The sequence below is a fragment of the Leopardus geoffroyi genome, chromosome C1, assembly GCF_018350155.1.
Source record: "Leopardus geoffroyi isolate Oge1 chromosome C1, O.geoffroyi_Oge1_pat1.0, whole genome shotgun sequence".
NCBI lineage: Eukaryota > Metazoa > Chordata > Mammalia > Carnivora > Felidae > Leopardus > Leopardus geoffroyi.
Window position 1 is genome coordinate 88,374,798 of NC_059328.1, and position 18,445 is coordinate 88,393,242.

Genomic DNA, 18,445 nt, shown 5'->3' on the forward strand with positions numbered 1-18,445 from the left:
TGCTAGAATTGGGGCCAGGGTTGAGAGGGGAGCGTAGGGTGGGGGAGAATACACCATATAATAACCAAAATATCAGGAAACATGTTTCCAAATATTGTATTGTTACATAGTGACCAGGTTAATTGGGTTTATTAGAAAAGAACTATATAATTTAGAGTGACAATTTCATAAAATGTTCTATTATTTATTCTTAAGTAAAAATAAATTATTTTCTGAGTCTTAAGTAATTTATGTCTAAAATAAGTCTTCTGTTAAATACTGGGTGCATTATCAATCTTGACGCAGTTATTAAGGATTATTAAAACAAATACAAATGGAAAAATTCAGTTTCTTGCAGAAAGGAGTGCCCAATAAAATGTATTTTATTAATGATAAATATCACAATCTGAACTTTTATTATTTTCTCACCCATGTAACTGAATACTAAAACCCTCAGTTTGGGGCACCTGGGTGGCTCAGTCAGTTAAGCGTTGGACTTCAGCTCAGGTCATGATCCCATGGTTCATGGGTTCCAGCCCCATGTTGTTCTCTGTGCTGACAGCTCAGAGCCTGGAGCCTGCTTCTGATGGTGTCTCCTTCTCTCTCTGCCCCTTGTACACTTGCACTCTCTCTCTCTCTTACAAATAAATAAACATTAAAAAAAGATTTTTTTTAACCCTCAGTTTATCTCACTCAATCACTGAAAGGTCTAGTCAAATAAGTTTCCATAAAACCTATGAAATACATCTGATATTAATTGTACTTGTTAAGTGTGGTGATCAATATGCCCAAATTCTTTCAAATTGGATGTTGTCTATACTTTCATATGGGATTCCAAAATTATCTGAAAATTTCTGAATTTTTAAATTATTCAATTATAATATAATTAGGCCTAATTGAAAACCATTTTGGAAAGGATACAAGGTAAAATTATTACATATATATGTAATTATTATATTTCTGTAACTCTATGTAATATTTTTACCCTGCATGTTTTCCAAAATCACACAGACGCCCCAGCAACTTAATCTTTTTTTAAAATAAATTGTAATGTTAGTTCCTAATTAAGGAAAAACTTGAATACTGCTCTTCCTTAACACATGCTACAAAATAAAACCCCATTTCAGTGATTCTGTAGTCTGCTCTTAAGAAAATCTAGAAAAAGAGTTGCAATGTGAGTCAAAGACAGAACACTGAAATTGATTCATATTTCACAGAGATCTGCAAAACTGTGGATCTAGATTGCAGCTCTTAGCCACTAGCCAGCTTTGCCTGCATTTCCATGATAGGCTCTGTCTTCACTTTTTAAAATACTAACAGGCTTCTTGTGGGTGGGATCAAATGACTGCCCCTCTCCCTTCACCTGTGAAATTTCAGAGCCTATTTGAAAAGGGCCATTGTTTCCCAGGAATGCCAGGCCTAGTCCAGGAAAGAAAGTCTTCATTTCAACAGGAATTTGGAGCCTGCCTGAGAAGGCCAGCCAGTTTACTTGGTGAAAACCAGCAATTCATTCAAGTTCTGAACAGTTACTATCCTGGCCTTACTCTCTTACTCTTAACTCCTAAGCTTTATGACAAATGTGGGTTTTTCCCCCTAAATTATAGGTGCGTGTGTGTGTGTGTGTGTGTGCGTGTGTGTGTGTGTGTGTCACAGCAGAAAGAAATAAGTGTGTACGCAGTGCAGCATGCGCATAGGCAGTGAGCTGATGAAGGAAACCTCTCTCATCAGTGAGCTGCAGCCATGAGTATGAGACATAGGTTCCTCTGTTCCAATTTCTGCCCCTACAGTTACAGCACTTGACTACATTAATGTGACTAAGCTCATATGTTTAACAAGCATTTTGAAATAGGTTCCCAATAAAATATATTTGCACAAGAATACAAAACAAAGATATAATACTTGCATTCAAGACCTGGACAGAAAGCTCCTGTCTGAAGCATATCAAAAATAATTTCTAAAGTAAAATTAGGACCACAAGCCAAAATAATACATTGTTTTAAAACAAACAAACAAACAAACAAACAACAACAAAAACAAAACATCTCATGCAGAGATACAGTCACATCTTTCTTATTACAGTCTACAGGGGCTGACTATGAATTTACTACCTAAAATTCCTACTGTTTAGAGTTCTCTGACATTTTCTACAAAATGACTTGGACATTTTCCAAGATTTGTTCATTCTACTAATCAGATATTTAAGTTCACAGAATCCTTATTAAGAAAATCTACTGCTGCCCCTCAATAATTTCAAAACATCACCCAAGCATTCAAATAGACTAAAATGTAAAAAAAAAAAATTAAAAACAATAATAATGTCAATGAACTTGAAAGCAAAACACTCACCCTTATGTGTGTTTATTAGCAGAGAAGGAAGTAGTGATGCCAATACAGCCTCAGGATAGGATTTTGGAAATATTTTTTCAAGGAGAGGGCAAGCAGTGTTAAATATGAACTTACATTAATTTCTTCATTCACAACCTTCATTATGGAAAGCTTTTTATTTTATTTTTATTTTATGATTCTTGACACAACCCAGGTTTAATCTCTCATTTAACAATAAAGTACCATTAGTTTGTGATAAATTACCATGTAATTATTTCCAAAAAGAATGTTCTAATATTAGAAAACAGAGTTAAACAAAGGCTAATCAAGTCAAACAATGACATTTTTTTCTTTGCTTCTCCTTCGTCAGATGTTTCCTGTGATCTTGTGAAAAACCTGATGTTGTAACATTATTAGTCATTGGACTTTAGGAAAGATGGGGCACAAAAGGAAGCTTGTCCTTTTGAGACCTGGTTTTGAATCGGTTACAGACGACAGAAAAATACTCTTTTGTGGCTGCTAAAGTTCAGGAATGAATTCTGGCAGTCTTACCCAATTCCCTAAAGCAGAGTCCACATTACCAACATCTAATTGGCAGGCTTCGCTTGTAACTCCCACTAGGGGCCAGGGTAATGAATGGATTTAGCGAAGGTGTCCTGAGTCATCTGTAGAGTGGCTGGTCTGGACACTGAGGCTCTTCCTTATAAACTCCCCAGACATGTCACTCAAGGAAAAGAGAGAGGCCTAGGAGTTTGTATAACAGTGACAGACTCGGCAGTTTTATTGAATTGTATTCCTAAAATGCTTATTTTCTTTATTTGATCTAGAAAAGCAAAGGAAATCTTAGGAAAGAAAACATTCTTGTTGGATCACTTATTCCTATATTTCCATTCCAAAATCTTTTATATTTGACTTGAATATGACTATAGTTGAATGTGACTTCCCCTAGGCCTATGACAAGTTATTTTTTTAGGTAGTCAGGGAAGAAATTTGGCCCATTTTTGCCTAGAAAGCAAAAGATTAAGGGTGACCCAAAAGTCAGATTCCTACTCTGACAAGGTGAGGTTCTAAGAATAACATTATGTAATTTCTTTTTTAGTCCTTAGGCTTGCTCTATGAGGATTTACTTTCATGCATTAAGTAACTTTTATTACTATACTATTTGTTTACTCCCTCTAGTTCTATATATATCAATAGCATTAAATATTTAATATTGATTCATTTTTATCTTGTTAAGTCTTTAAATCATTTATGCCAAATTCTTTCTGAAATATTTTTATATCTGCCTCTTTAGCAAAGTTCCAACAGTCTCCCAAATCTGGCAATCAAGACTAAATACTGACTACACTTCAGTGGTAATACTACTGTCTAGTTGAAATTAGAGAAGTAGGGAGAGTTGAGAACAAAAACAAAATGGCAGTCATGCCAAAAATAATGACTGAATGTTGAAGAAAGCACTCTCACTTTCTATCAACAGACTTATGAAGAAGTAATATTATTTATTTTCTTAGCAAACATTTTCAACATTGATTCCTCTTGAACTAATTCATAAGGCATTGTAATCTAATAGTTGCACAGAATTATGTCATGAGATCATTTTCATCCTTTGTTATGTTAAGTCCCTGCTCTTTCTTGAAATAACCAATGAACATATACACTACATATACTACATTTTTTTAAATGAATAAAAAGATAAAGAGAAGTTTCAATAACAAAATCCACATTGCAAAGTTAGGTGCTTTGAACTTTCTCATCACCTTACCAGGGTTTCCGCATGGGCAGCCTAAAAGACAACTCAGCAACTGAATGGAACTGCAAACAATGGCTCCTTCACAAGTGGGTCTTTAATTGATTACGGCTGTGTTTATGGAAGCAGAAGAGAATTTACACAAGATGACAGATTCCCTTCATTTTAAGGGGGTTTTACTGGCATTCGCGTGGTAAGGGTGGTTTCTCTATTGACTAGTCCTGCTCTTTCCCCACATATACCCACCTGATAACTACCCATATGAATGAACATTAAAAATGATTACTTTATACCACTTTTTATTAGAAATATCTCCTCAGGTTTTTGTTTTTAATAAAGTAAAATTTACACTTTATAAGATATAGCTTGTGTTTAGAGAATCCAAACAAGGTCCTGCTTTCATCTATCTTTTTGCTGTATATTCTTATAAATATTATACAAAATATTAGACAAAATAAACAACAGAAAATTCTTAAAACTAAATTTAAGGGGTCTTTCTTCTTTCAATTTGTTTAAGAAACTGCAGAGATGGGAAATTTTAAATCATATGATGTGACTCTCTCACCCAAGTAGTAAGATTTACTTTCATCATTTAATTATCTAAAAATTTCTGATTTAAATTTTTGTTACATTCTTATAATGTCTTTATTCAAGGGAGTACTATGGTCTTTCTAGTAATTTGGGGCACACACAATTTCAGATTTAGCTATATTAACCTGTAATTCCAATATGCTTTTCATTTGTCTGTTAATAGTGACCTCTACAGGTCTACTATAACAACAACATAGTATCTGTAGGTAGCTGCTCTGAGTCAAAGGTTTATCCAATGAAGAACAGTGGTATAATTGTAATATTAAGTTTAAAATATTAGACGCACTGTGCCAGTTTATATTTTAAATCTTTAAACCCCACACAAATCAATGGGTTCCATAAATATCTGTGTATTCCAATTTAAAAACAAAGTGATATCTGACAAGGTCTTAGCTGATTTATTCAAAAAGATTAATAAATTTTGATAACTCCAAAGAAGAAAAACCTAAAATGTATGTTAATGGCAATATTTTTGTTATGTAAAATTAAGGAAAAAAACATTATATTATGGGTATGACTTCTTTTTCTAAAAAACGTGTGAACATGAGTTGATATAAAAGAATAAATCTGTCTTACCTTAGAGCATTAACAGCATATTCTTCCTCATTCACCATGGACTTCTTTCCAAGCTAAAAGCACAAATGAGAACTTGTAAAACTTTCTTATTTTTAATAGATTGTATACATTTATTTTATTAACGCAGTATTAATTCATTGATTTTAAATGACAATATACTTTGATAAATCCATAAAAGATAAAATTTCATTGTTTGCAGTATTAAATTTTGTAATTATATACAAGTAAACTGGGAAATATTTCAATATTGATTAAGTTACAGTTGAATGGATATTCAAGGTAAAACTTTCTGACTCAAGTCAGCCAAAAAAATTAATCAATCCAATGACTAGTTTTCAATCTAACTTCTTAGTTTTAGTTATTTTCCTCTATTTAAACTAGACATTCTAATGAACACTTGAAAAGTATAAATTAATACATTGTAACTTTCTGACTCCAACCTCTTATCTTTCCATTTATTCACTTATCTTTTACCTCACTGAGTGCTCAAGATTATTGATATATCTTTATTTTCCCCTTACTATGGCCTAATACTTCAAACACTTTCTTGTCAACATCTTACACTCCTTGGCACTTTTCCATTACATGCCAGTAGGCTAACATAATCCTAACTTCAATGATACCTTTCTGTCTGATTTACGTAGGCCTATTCTCAGAGGAGCTTGGCAATTATAGAATATGTTTGAGCTATAATGTCCCCAGTAACAAACCTGCAGGTGGCAGTAGTGCAGGGAGACCCTCCCCCAGGGGATCAGTGAAGGACCAAACCCTTGGATCCCTAAAATTTGGAGTTATGGAGCCTAGCCACAGACTTGACATAAAGCACAGGAGTGTGCTGCCTGGCAGGTGGACAGTTCAGACGCAGGCAGGGTGAAGGCAGGGTGAGGCCAGGGACACACAGAAAAGTGAAAGTCTGCTCTTTCGTGAAGGCTTCCTGAAGGGTGGTGGGCATGAGCTCCCCACTCAGGGGTCAAGCAAGCAGGGCAACGCCATTTTCACCCTGTCCGTAGCACTGATCAAAGTCAGGGACAAAACAATGCCACCTAGTGGAGGCAGGAGCTACCTACACCAATCCCCCTGCACCCTGCAGGCGTGTCTACACTGGGGCAAGTCCCTCTGAGAATCAGTGCAACAGGCTCTTCCCCGGAAGACCAACACAAATCCTCTGTATGCACCAAGTCTTTGGATCATAGAGCACTGCAAAAGCTTTAGCTCTAGGGGAAATAGTATACAGCTTCCTTTTTATTTTTATTTTACTATTATCATTTTTTTTTAATTTTATTCTCAAACTATTCCAAAAAACAGAAAAGGAAGAAAAACTTCCAAATTTACTCTTTGAGTCCAGGAATACCCTGACACCAAAATGAGATACAGAATCCACTAAAAAAGAGAATCACAATATCACTGAACAAGGATGCAAAAATTCTCAATATTAGCAAATTGAATCTAATATTAAAAAACTCATTCACATGAGCACCATGATCAAGTGGGATTTATTCCTGGGTTTTAAGAATGGTTCAATAATTCAAATCAATCAATGTGACACACCACATTAATAAAGGAAAAGAACCATATGATCCTTCCAATAGATGCAGAAAAAGCATTTAACAAAGTTCATAATCCATTCGTGATAAAAACCCTCAAAAAAGTAGGTTTAGCTAGAATATACCTCAACATAATAAAGACAATATACAAAAACCCACAGCTAACATCGTCCCCAATAGGGAAAAACAGAGCTTTTTCGCTACCATCATAAAATTGATAAAGACAATTTATCAATTTATCAAGAAATCATAAAATTGATAAGACATGGATGTCCACTCTCATCTCAGGGATGTCTTATTTTACATAGTACCAGAAGTCCTAGCCACAACAATCAGGCAACAAAAAGAAACAAAAGGTAGCCAAATGAGCAAGAAGAAGTCGAACTTCCAGTATTTGCAGATAACATGATACTCTATATAGAAAACCTGAAAAACTCCACAAAAAAACTGCTAGAACTGGTAACACAAATTCAGTAAGTCGAGGGATACAAAATCAATGTAGAGAAACCTTGCATTTCTATAACCAATAATGAAGCAGCAGAAAGAGAAATCAAGGCACCAAATTGCGCCAAAAACTAAAAGAGATCTAGGAATAAACCTAACCGAAGAGGTAAAAGATCTGTACTCTGAAAAATATAAAACACTGATGAAAGAAAATGAAGATCAAACAAAGAAATGGAAAGACATTCCATGCTCATGGATTGGAAGAATAAACATTGTTAAAATGTCTATACTACCCAAAGCAATATACACATTTAACGTAATCTCTGTCAAAATACCACAAACATTTTTCAAAGAGGTAGAACAAACAACCCTACAATTTCTATGGAACCACAAAAGACCTCAAATAGCCAAAGTAACCTTGAAAAAGACAAGCAAAGCTGGAGGCATCATGATTCCAGACTTCAAGCTATATTACAAAGCTGTAGTCAAGAGAGTATGGTACTGGCACAAACACAGACACACAGATCAACGGAACAGAACGGAAAACCCAGAAATGGGCCCACAATTATATGGTCAACTCATCTTTGGTAAAGCAGAAAAGGATATCCAATGGAAAAAAGACTGTCTCTTCAACAAATGGTGTTGGGAAAACTGGACAAGTCATGCAAGAGAATAAAACTGGATCACTTTCTTACCTCATACACAAAAAAATAAATTCAAAATGGATGAAAAGCCTAAATGTGAGATAGGTAACTATTAAAATCCTAGAAGAGAACATAGGTAGTAAACTCTCTGACATCGGCCATAGCAGCTTCTTTCTAGATATGTTTCCTGAGGCAAGGGAAACAAAAGCAAAAATAAACTATTGGGATTTCAATAAAATAAAAAGCTTGTTCACAAAAAAAGGAATCAATCAGCAAAACTAAAAGGCAACTGACAGAATGGGAGAAGATCTTCACAGATGACATATCTGATAAAGGTTTAGTATTTAAAATATATAAAGAACTTATAAAACTCAACACTCAAAAAAATGGATAATTCAATTTAAAAATGGGCAGAAGACATGAATATAGATTTTCCCAGAGAAGACATACAGATGGCCAACAGACACATGAAAAGATGCTCAACATCACTCATCATCAGTTAAATACCCATCAAAACTACAATGAGATATTACCTCACGCCTGTCATAATGTCTAAAATCAACAACACAGTTGTGCCTGGGTGGCTCAGTCAGTTAAGCATCCAACTCTTGATTTTGGCTCAGGTCATGATCTCACAGTTGGTAAGATCAAGCCCCACATCAGGCTCTGTGCTGAAAGTGTAGAGCCTGTTTGGGATTCTCTCCCTACACCTCTCTCTGCTCCTCCCCTGCTCACACATGCACATGCATGTACATGTATTCTCTCTCTCTCGAAATAAATAAATAAACTTAATAAAAAAAACACACAAGAAACAACAGATGTTGGCAAGGATGTGGGGAAAGGGGAACGCTCTTGCTCTGTTGGTGGGAATGCAAACTGGTACAGCCACTCTGGAAAACAGTATGGAGATTCCTCAAAAAGTTAAAAATAGAACTACCCTATGATCCAGCAATTGCACTACTAGGTAATTTCCCAAAGAATACAAAAATACTAATTCAAAGGGATACAAGCATCCTGATGTTTATAGCAGCATAATCAACAATAGCCAAATTATGAAACAGCCCAAGTTTTCACCAACTGATAAATGAATAAGAAGTGACATATATATTACATCTATAACATATATATATAATGGAATATTACTTAACCACAAAGAAGACACACATTTGAGCTCATTTTAGAACTCTGTGTGTGTGTGCATGTGTGTGATAATCACCAGGTGTAGTACTGAAGTGATGAATAACTATATTGTACACATGAAACTAATATTACACTGTTAACTAACTGGAATTTAAATAATAAAAACAAATAAAATGAACCATGTGACTAAAAAAAGATAAAATATTATAGCTCAATAATTATCATGTACTTTTCATATCAAGTTTGGGTCATATTAAAATTTTTGTGAAAGTTCAAAAATATAAAGTGTCTTGTAGTCACTATTAAAAAAATAAAAATAAAAAAAATGAAAAAACAAAATAAAAAAGGGATTCTGTCAAAAAAAAGAAAGGAAATAATAAGATTAAAAACAAAAACAGATGATGTTCAATAAAAAAAAAGTTGGTCTTGCAAAAATTTATAAAATCAAGAAAAGTCATAAAATTGATCAAGTAAAAAGAGGGAAGGCCCAAATAAAGAGGATTGGAAATGAAATGGGGACATAACTAATTGCACTTGCTGCTGGCATTAAAATTATAATAAAAGATATAACAATTATTTTTACAACAGCTTTGAAAATAGGTGGACTAGAAAAATTCCTAGAAACACCCTACTGAATCTGAATCAAAAAAGTGAATGAAAATAGAAAAGTGCTACGTTTATTTTAAAAATTGGATCACAATTAAATCTTTCAATAAAGAAAACTTTAAGCACAAATAATTAGGCCAGCAAGTTCTATCAAACATTTAAGAAACAAATAATTATAGGGGCGCCTGGATGGCTCAATCAGTTAAGCATCTGACTTTGGCTCAAGTCATGATCTCACGGTCCGTGAATCTGGGCTCCGCATGGGGCTCTGCACTGACAGCTCAGAGCCTGGAGCCTGCTTCCCATTCTGTGTCTCTCCTTTTCTCTGCCCCTCCCCAGCTTGTGTTCTCTCTTTCTCTCTCTTTCTCAAAAATAAATAAATGTTTAAAAAAAGAATAAATAGGGGTGCCTGGGTGGCTCAGTCAGTTAAGCATCCGACTTCAGCTCAGGTCATGATCTCACAGTCTGTGGGTTCGAGCCCTGCATCAGGCATTGTGCTGACAGCTCAGAGCCTGGAGCCTGCTTCAGATTCTGTGTCTCCCTCTCCCTGCCCCTCCCCTGCTCATGCTCTGTCTCTGTCTGTCTCAAAATAAATAAAAAGCATTTAAAAACTTTTTTAAAAAATAATAAATAATTATAGTCTTTCACAAATATAATTTTAGGTATAGAGAAAAGAAGCACCCCCATTTTCCTTTATGAAGCTAATAAAAACTTGATAACAAACATTACAAAGACAGTTCTAGGAAGTAAACTGTGGCTTATTGAACTCACAAACATGCATTCCAAAATTATAAACAAAATATATCCAAACTGACTCCTACAATGAATTTTAAAAATAAAATATTGTAGGGTGCTTGGGTGGCTCAGTCAGTTGAATGTCTGATTTTGATTTTGGTTCAGTTCATGATCCCAGGGTAGTGGGATTGAGCCCCACAATAGACTCTGCACTGAGTGTGGAGCATGCTTGAGATTCTCCCTCTCCTCTCTCTGACCCTCTGCATCTTTTCCCTGATCATGTTCTCTCTATATAAAAAACAATTTAAATTAAATTAAATTAAATTAAATTAAATTAAGTTAAATTAAAATAATTGTGATCAGTTAAGTTTATTCTAGAAGCACAGAGTAGTTTTAAAATTAGGACTAAAAGTTTCAGAAAGATCGTCACACTCAAGTTTTTAAGCTGGAAAACAATTTTCTGAAAATATAATGGTACTAGCAACAAATGTTTATCAGGATAATAAAGATTATTACTGGCTTGGTCGGAAGATGGCAGCGTAGGAGGACACTGGGCTCACCGTGTCTTGCGGATCACTTAGATTCCACCCACACCTGCCTGAATAACCCAGAAAACCACCAGAAGACTAGCAGAGCGGATTCTCTGGAGTGGCAGAAGGGAGCGGGGGTGGAGGGGCAGCCCACCGGCAAAGCAGAGCCCCCTTCTGGCTTGCAAAAGTGGAGGGGCCAGACAGAGTGTGTTCTGAGAGCAAACAGGACTTAACATCTGGAAGATTATTGGTTAACAGCTCTGCTTGGAGAGCGGGAGGGCTGGAGGACAACGGGAGGGAGAGTTGTTGAGCCCAGGACGACAGAGCTCAGCTTGGCAGGGAACAAAGGCGCTCACCAGCACCATCTCCCTCACTCATCCCCCAGCCAAATCCCAAAGGGAACAGTTCCTGTCAGGGAATTTGCTTGCACCGCACAAACAGTCAACACTGTGCTTCTGCGGATCTATCTCTCCAGCGGCAGGTCTGACTCCCTCCCAGTGCCGCAGGGCCCCTCCTGAAGTGGATCACCAACGGAAAAGTGAGCAGAGCCTGCCGCTCCCTCCCCCGTGCACCTTGCCGATCCACCCCAGCTAATATGCCAGATCCCAAGCACCACAAGTCTGGCAGTGTGCAAGTAGCCCAGATGGGCCACACCACCCCACAGTGAATCCTGTCCCTAGGAGATGGGAAGAGAAGGTACCCACCAGTCTGACTGTTGCCCCAGCGGTGGGCTGGGGGCAGATATCAGGTCTGACTGTGGCCCCGCCCACCAATGCAAGTTATTCAAGTCAGCACAGGGGAAGTGCCCTGCAGTTCCGCACCACTCCAGGGACTAGCCAAAACGACAAAACGGAAGAATTCCCCTCAAAAAAACCTCCAGGAAATAATGACAGCTAATGAACTGATCAAAAAGGATTTAAACAATATAGCAGAAAGTGAATTTAGAATAATAGTCATAAAATTACTCACTGGGGTTGAAAACAGTATAGAGGACAGCAGAGAATCTATTGCTACAGAGATCAAGGGACTAAGGAACAGCCAGGAGGAGCTAAAAAATGCTATCAATGAGCTGCAAAATAAAATGGAGACGGCCACGGCTCGGATTGAAGAGGCAGAGGAGAGAATAGGTGAACTAGAAGATAAAATTATGGAAAAAGAAGAAGCTGAGAAAAAGAGAGATAAAAAAATCCAGGAGTATGAGGGGAAAATTAGAGAACTAAGTGATGCACTAAAGAGAAATAATCTACGCATAATTGGTATTCCAGAGGAGGAAGAGAGAGGGAAAGGTGCTATTATTGAAGAAATAATAGCTGAGAACTTCCCCGATCTGGGGAAGGAAAAAGGCATTGAAATCCAAGAGACACAGAGAACTCCCTTCAGACGTAACTTGAATTGATCTTCTGCACGACATATCATAGTGAAACTGGCAAAATACAAGGATAAAGAGAAAATTCTGAAAGCAGCTAGGGATAAACGTGCTCTAACATATAAAGGGAGACCTATAAGACTCGTGACCGATCTCTCTACTGAAACTTGGCAGGCCAGAAAGGAATGGCAGGAAATCTTCAATGTGATGAACAGAAAAAATATGCAGCCAAGAATCCTCTATCCAGCAAATCTGTCATTTAGAATAGAAGGAGAGATAAAGGTCTTCCCAAACAAACAAAACTGAAGGAATTCATCACCACTGAACCAGCCCTACAAGAGATCCTAACGGGGATCCTGTGAGACAAAGTACCAGAGACATCACTACAAGCATGAAACCTACAGACATCACAGTGACTCTAAACCCATATCTTTCTACAATAACACTGAATGTAAATGGACTAAATGCTCCAACCAAAAGACATAGGGTATCAGAATGGATAAAAAAACAAGACCTATCTATTTGTTGTCTACAAGAGACTCATTTTAGACCTGAGGACACTTTCAGGTTGAAAGTGAGGGGATGGAGAACTACTTATCATGCTACTGGAAATCACAAGAAAGCTGGCGCAGCCATACTTCTATCAGACAAACTAGACTTTAAATTAAAAGCTGTAACGGGGCGCCTGGGTGGCTTGGTGGGTTAAGCGTCCGACTTCGGCTCAGGTCATGATCTCACGGTCCGTGAGTTCGAGCCCCGCGTCGGGCTCTGTGCTTATAGTTCAGAGCCTGGAGCCTGTTTCAGATTCTGTGTCTCCCTCTCTCTCTGCCCCTCCCCTGTTCATGCTCTGTCTCTCTCTATCTCAAAAATAAATAAACGTTAAAGATTAAAAATATATATATATAAAAAAAAAAGCTGTAACAAGAGATGAAGAAGGGCATTATATAATAATCACAGGGTCTATCCATCAAGAAGAACTAACAATTCCAAATGTCTATGTGCTGAATACAGGAGCCCCCAAATATATAAAACAATTACTCACAAACATAAGCAACCTTATTGACAAGAATGTGGTAATTGAGGGGACTTTAATACCCCACTTACAACAATGGATAGATCATCTAGACACACGGTCAATAAAGAAACAAGGGCCCTGAATGATACATTGGATCAGATGGACTTGACAGATATATTTAGAACTCTGCATCCCAAAGCAACAGAATATACTTTCTTCTCAAGTGCACATGGAACATTCTCCAAGATAGATCACATACTGGGTCACAAAACAGCCCTTCGTAAGTAGAGAAGAATTGAGATCATGCCATGCATACTTTCAGACCACAACGCTATGAAGCTTGAAATCAACCACAGGAAAAAGTCTGGAAAACCTCCAAAAGCATGGAGGTTAAAGAACAGCCTACTAAAGAATGAATGGGTTAACCAGGCAATTAGAGAAGAAATTTAAAAATATAGGGAAACAAACGAAAATGAAAATACAACAATCCAAACGCTTTGGGATACAGCGAAGGCAGTCCTGAGAGGAAAATACATTGCAATCCAAGGCCTATCTCAGGAAACAAGAAAAACCCCAAATACAAAATCTAACAGTACACCTAAAGGAAATAGAAGCAGAACAGCAAAGACACCCCAACCCAGCAGAAGAAAAGAAATAATAAAGATCAGAACAGAAATAAACAATATACAATCTAAAAAAAACTGTAGAGCAGATCAACGAAACCAAGAGTTGGTTTTTTGAAAAAATAAACAAAATTGACAAACCTCTAGCCAGGCTTCTCAAAAAGAAAAGGGAGATGACCCAAATAGATAAAATCATGAATGAAAATGGAATTATTACAACCAATCCCTCAGAGATACAAACAATTATCAGGGAATACTATGAAAAATTATATGCCAACAAATTGGACAACCTGGAAGAAATGGACAAATTCCTGACACCCACACTCTTCCAAAACTCAATCAGGAGGAAATAGAAAGCTTGAACAGACCCATAACCAGCGAAGAAATTGAATCGGTTATCAAAAATCTCCCAACAAATAAGAGTCCAGGACCAGATGGCTTCCCAGGGGAGTTCTACCAGACGTTTAAAGCAGAGATAATACCTATCCTTCTCAAGCTATTCCAAGAAATAGAAAGGGAGGGAAAACTTCCAGACTCATTCTATGAAGCCAGCATTACTTTGATTCCTAAACCAGACAGAGACCCAGTAAAAAAAGAGAACTACCGGCCAATATCCCTGATGAATATGGATGCAAAAATTCTCAATAAGGTACTAGCAAATCGAATTCAACGGCATATAAAAAGAATTATTCACCATGATCAAGTGGGATTCATTCCTGGGATGCAGGGCTGGTTCAACATCCCTAAATCAATCAACGTGATACATCACATTAATAAAAGAAAAGATAAGAACCATATGATCCTGTTGATCAATGCAGAAAAAGCATTTGACAAAATTCAACATCCTTTCTTAATAAAAACCCTCGAGAAAGTCAGGATAGAAGGAACATACTTAAACATCATAAAAGCCATTTTTGAAAAGCCCACAGCTAACATCATCCTCAATGGGGGAAAAAATGAGAGCTTTTTCCCTGAGATCAGGAACACGACAGGGATGTCCACTCTCACCACTGTTGTTGTTGTTTGTTTTTTTTTTTTAATTTTTTTTTTCAACGTTTATTTATTTTTGGGACAGAGAGAGACAGAGCATGAACAGGGGAGGGGCAGAGAGAGAGGGAGACACAGAATCGGAAACAGGCTCCAGGCTCTGAGCCATCAGCCCAGAGCCCGACGTGGGGCTCGAACTCACGGACCGCGAGATCGTGACCTGGCTGAAGTCGGACGCTTAACCGACTGCGCCACTCAGGTGCCCCTCACCACTGTTGTTTAACATAGTGTTGGAAATTCTAGTAGCATCAGCAATCAGACAACAAAAGGAAGTCAAAGGCATCAAAATTGGCAAAGATGAAGTCAAGCTTTCCTTTTTGCAGATGACATGATATTATACATGGAAAATCCGATAGACTCCACCAAACGTCTGCTAGAACTGATACATGAATTCAGCAAAGTTGCTGGATACAAAATCAATGTACAGAAATCAGTTGCATTCTTATACACTAATAATGAAACAACAGAAAGACAAATAAAGAAACTGATCCCATTCACAATTGCACCAAGAAGCATAAAATACCTAGGAATAAATCTCACCAAAGATGTAAAAGATCTGTATGCTGAAAACTATAGAAAGCTTATGAAGGAAATTGAAGAAGATATAAAGAAATGGAAAAACATTCCGTGCTCATGGGTTGGAAGAATAAATATTGTTAAAATGTCAATACTACTCAAAACTATCTACACATTCAATGCAATCCCAATCAAAATTGCACCAGCATTCTTCTCGAAACTAGAACAAGCAATACTAAAATTCATATGGAACCACAAAAGGCCCCAAATAGCCAAAGGAATTTTGAAGAAGACGACCAAAGCAGGAGGCATCACAATCCCAGACTTTAGCCTCTACTACAAAGCTGTAGTCATCAAGACAGCATGATATTGGCACAAAAACAGACACATAGACCAATGGAATAGAATAGAAACCCCAGAACTAGACCCACAAAAGTATGGCCAACTCATCTTTGACAAAGCAGGAAAGAATATCCAATGGAAAAAAGACAGTCTCTTTAACAAATGGTGCTGGGAGAACTGGACAGCAACATGCAGAAGATGAAACTAGATCACTTTCTTACACCATTCAAAAAAATAAACTCAAAATGGATAAAGGACCTGAATGTGAGATAGGAAACCATCAAAACCCTAGAGGAGAAAACAGGAAAAGACCTCTCTGAGCTCAGCCGTAGCAATTTCTTACTTGACACATCCCCAAAGGCAAGGGAATTAAAAGCAAAAATGAACTATTGGGACCTCATGAAGATAAAATGTTTCTGCATAGCAAAGGAAACACTCAACAAAACTAAAAGGCAACCAAAGGAATGGGAAAAGATGTTTGCAAATGACATATCGGACAAAGGGCTAGTATCCAAAATCTATAAAGAGCTCACCAAACTCCACACCCGAAAAACAACCCAGTGAAGAAATGGGCAGAAAACATGAGTAGACACTTCTCTAAAGAAGACATCCGGATGGCCAACAGGCACATGAAAAGGTGCTCAACGTCGCTCCTCATCAGGGAAATACAAATCAAAACCACACTCAGATACCACCTCACGCCAGTCAGAGTGGCCAAAATGAACAAATCAGGAGACTATAGATGCTGGAGAGGATGTGGATAACAGGAACCCTCTTGCACTGTTGGTGGGAATGCAAATTGGTGCAACCACTCTGGAAAGCAGTGTGGAAGTTCCTCAAAATATTAAAAATAGACCTACCCTATGACCCAGCAGTAGCACTGCTAGGAATTTACCCAAGGGATACAGGAGTACTGATGCATAGGGGCACTTGTACCCCAATGTTTATAGCAGCACTCTCAACAATAGCCAAATTGTGGAAAGAGCCTAAATGTCCATCAACTGATGAATGGATAAAGAAATTGTGGTTTATATACACAATGGAGTACTACGTGGCAATGAGAAATAATGAAATATGGCCCTTTGTAACAACGTGGATGGAACTGGAGAGTGTTACGCTAAGTGAAATAAGCCATACAGAGAAAGACAGATACCATATGTTTTCACTCTTATGTGGATCCTGAGAAACTTAACAGAAACCCATGGGGGAGGGGAAGGAAAAAAAAAAGAGTTTAGAGTGGGAGAGAGCCAAAGCATAAGAGACTCTTAAAAACTGAGAGCAAACTGAGGGTTGATGGGGGGTGGGAGGGAGGGGAGGGTAGGTGATGGGTATTGAAGAGGGCATCTTTTGGGATGAGCACTGGGTGTTGTATGGAAACCAATTTGACAATAAATTTCATATATTAAAACAAAAGATTACTATTACTAAGATCATTTCACTTTTTGTGAGGTGACAAAATATTAACTTGAAATATGCTGTGATAAATTAAAGATGCATATTGTAATCTGTAGGGTGAGCACTTAGGAAAAAGAAACAGGTACAAAGAGGAATATCTAAAAGCTATGGGAGGAATTAAAACAAAAGTCTGAAAAGTAGCTAACATGGTTAGTTACTGAGGGTTTAAAGGTGAGGATCATGAAACAGAATTGGAAGAACTATAGTGTATACTCAACCTAATTAGAGGTGAGTAATCAGCAAATGCATTGGATACTATATTGTCACTCTTCAATATATTATGTTTATTTTTAAAATCTTTGATTCTTTCAGTTCTCTTTTAGAATTGATTGTAGTGACATGATGAATGAGATAAGGCTTGATATGTAATATTTACATTTGTCTAACATCAGAGACGCTATCCTTGGTGACAAGATGTTTGTCGAGAGCCAAGAATATATCTGTTAACAATTGTGTGCTGTAGGTCATAAAATGCTAAAAATATATTAGAAAGAAAAAAAAGATCAGTTGATAAAACCCTGAGGAAAAACACCTTTGAATATAGGGCAAAGCTTCCATTTGTAGGCCCACTCTTTCAAGTCTTCTGAGTACAGATACTATTATGATTAATGGGGGAAGGCTAAAATTGGAGGGGATCTGGGAAACATGCTAGATATAGACAGGATTTTAAATTTTTAAGAAAATTGACTTGTAACTTGGCATAAGATATCATTTAATGACTAATTTGATTATGTCTTGGGGAATGGCTTATGTCAATAAGTTTACAGAAGATTCAGAAGTCAGACTAAGTAGTGATCCCTGCTATACAACTTAAGGATCTCAGAGAGACTAAAAGTCTTGTGAAGAATCAGTCCCATATGGGATAGTAGGGCCATTGTTTGAGTCCCCACAACTGAAGCACTCCATAATTTAGAGTATCTTGTCAAGGCCGTTTGGGCAGGGCCTCTCAAGCCCAGCCCAGCACCCACAAAGAAGTTGATCCCTACTTTTCCCCTTTGGAGAACTCTTCAACTCTCTATCCTTGTTTTTGTTTTGTTTTGTTTTAAGTTTATTTATTTACTGAGAGAGAGAAAGAGAGGAGGAGGAGGAGAGATAGAGAAGAGAGAGAATCCTAAGCAGGCTCTGTAGTGTCAGCACAGAGCCTGACATAGGGCTTGAACCCATGAACTGTGAGATCATGACCTGAACCTAAATCAAGAGTCGTACACTCAACTGGCTGA

General features: G+C 37.2%; 1 long non-coding RNA gene across 1 annotated transcript in view; it reads right to left on the reverse strand.

Annotated features, from left to right (window-relative positions):
• Positions 1-4,061: 4,061 nt before the first annotated feature.
• The window catches only part of LOC123598346, a 66,742-nt gene continuing 52,358 nt past the window's right edge, over positions 4,062-18,445 (reverse strand). Inside the window, exons 3-4 of the long non-coding RNA XR_006712557.1 lie at positions 5,219-5,271; positions 4,062-4,162 (exon numbers count right to left, since the gene is read on the reverse strand). This is a non-coding gene — a long non-coding RNA (uncharacterized LOC123598346). The remainder of the gene's footprint in view (positions 4,163-5,218; positions 5,272-18,445) is intronic.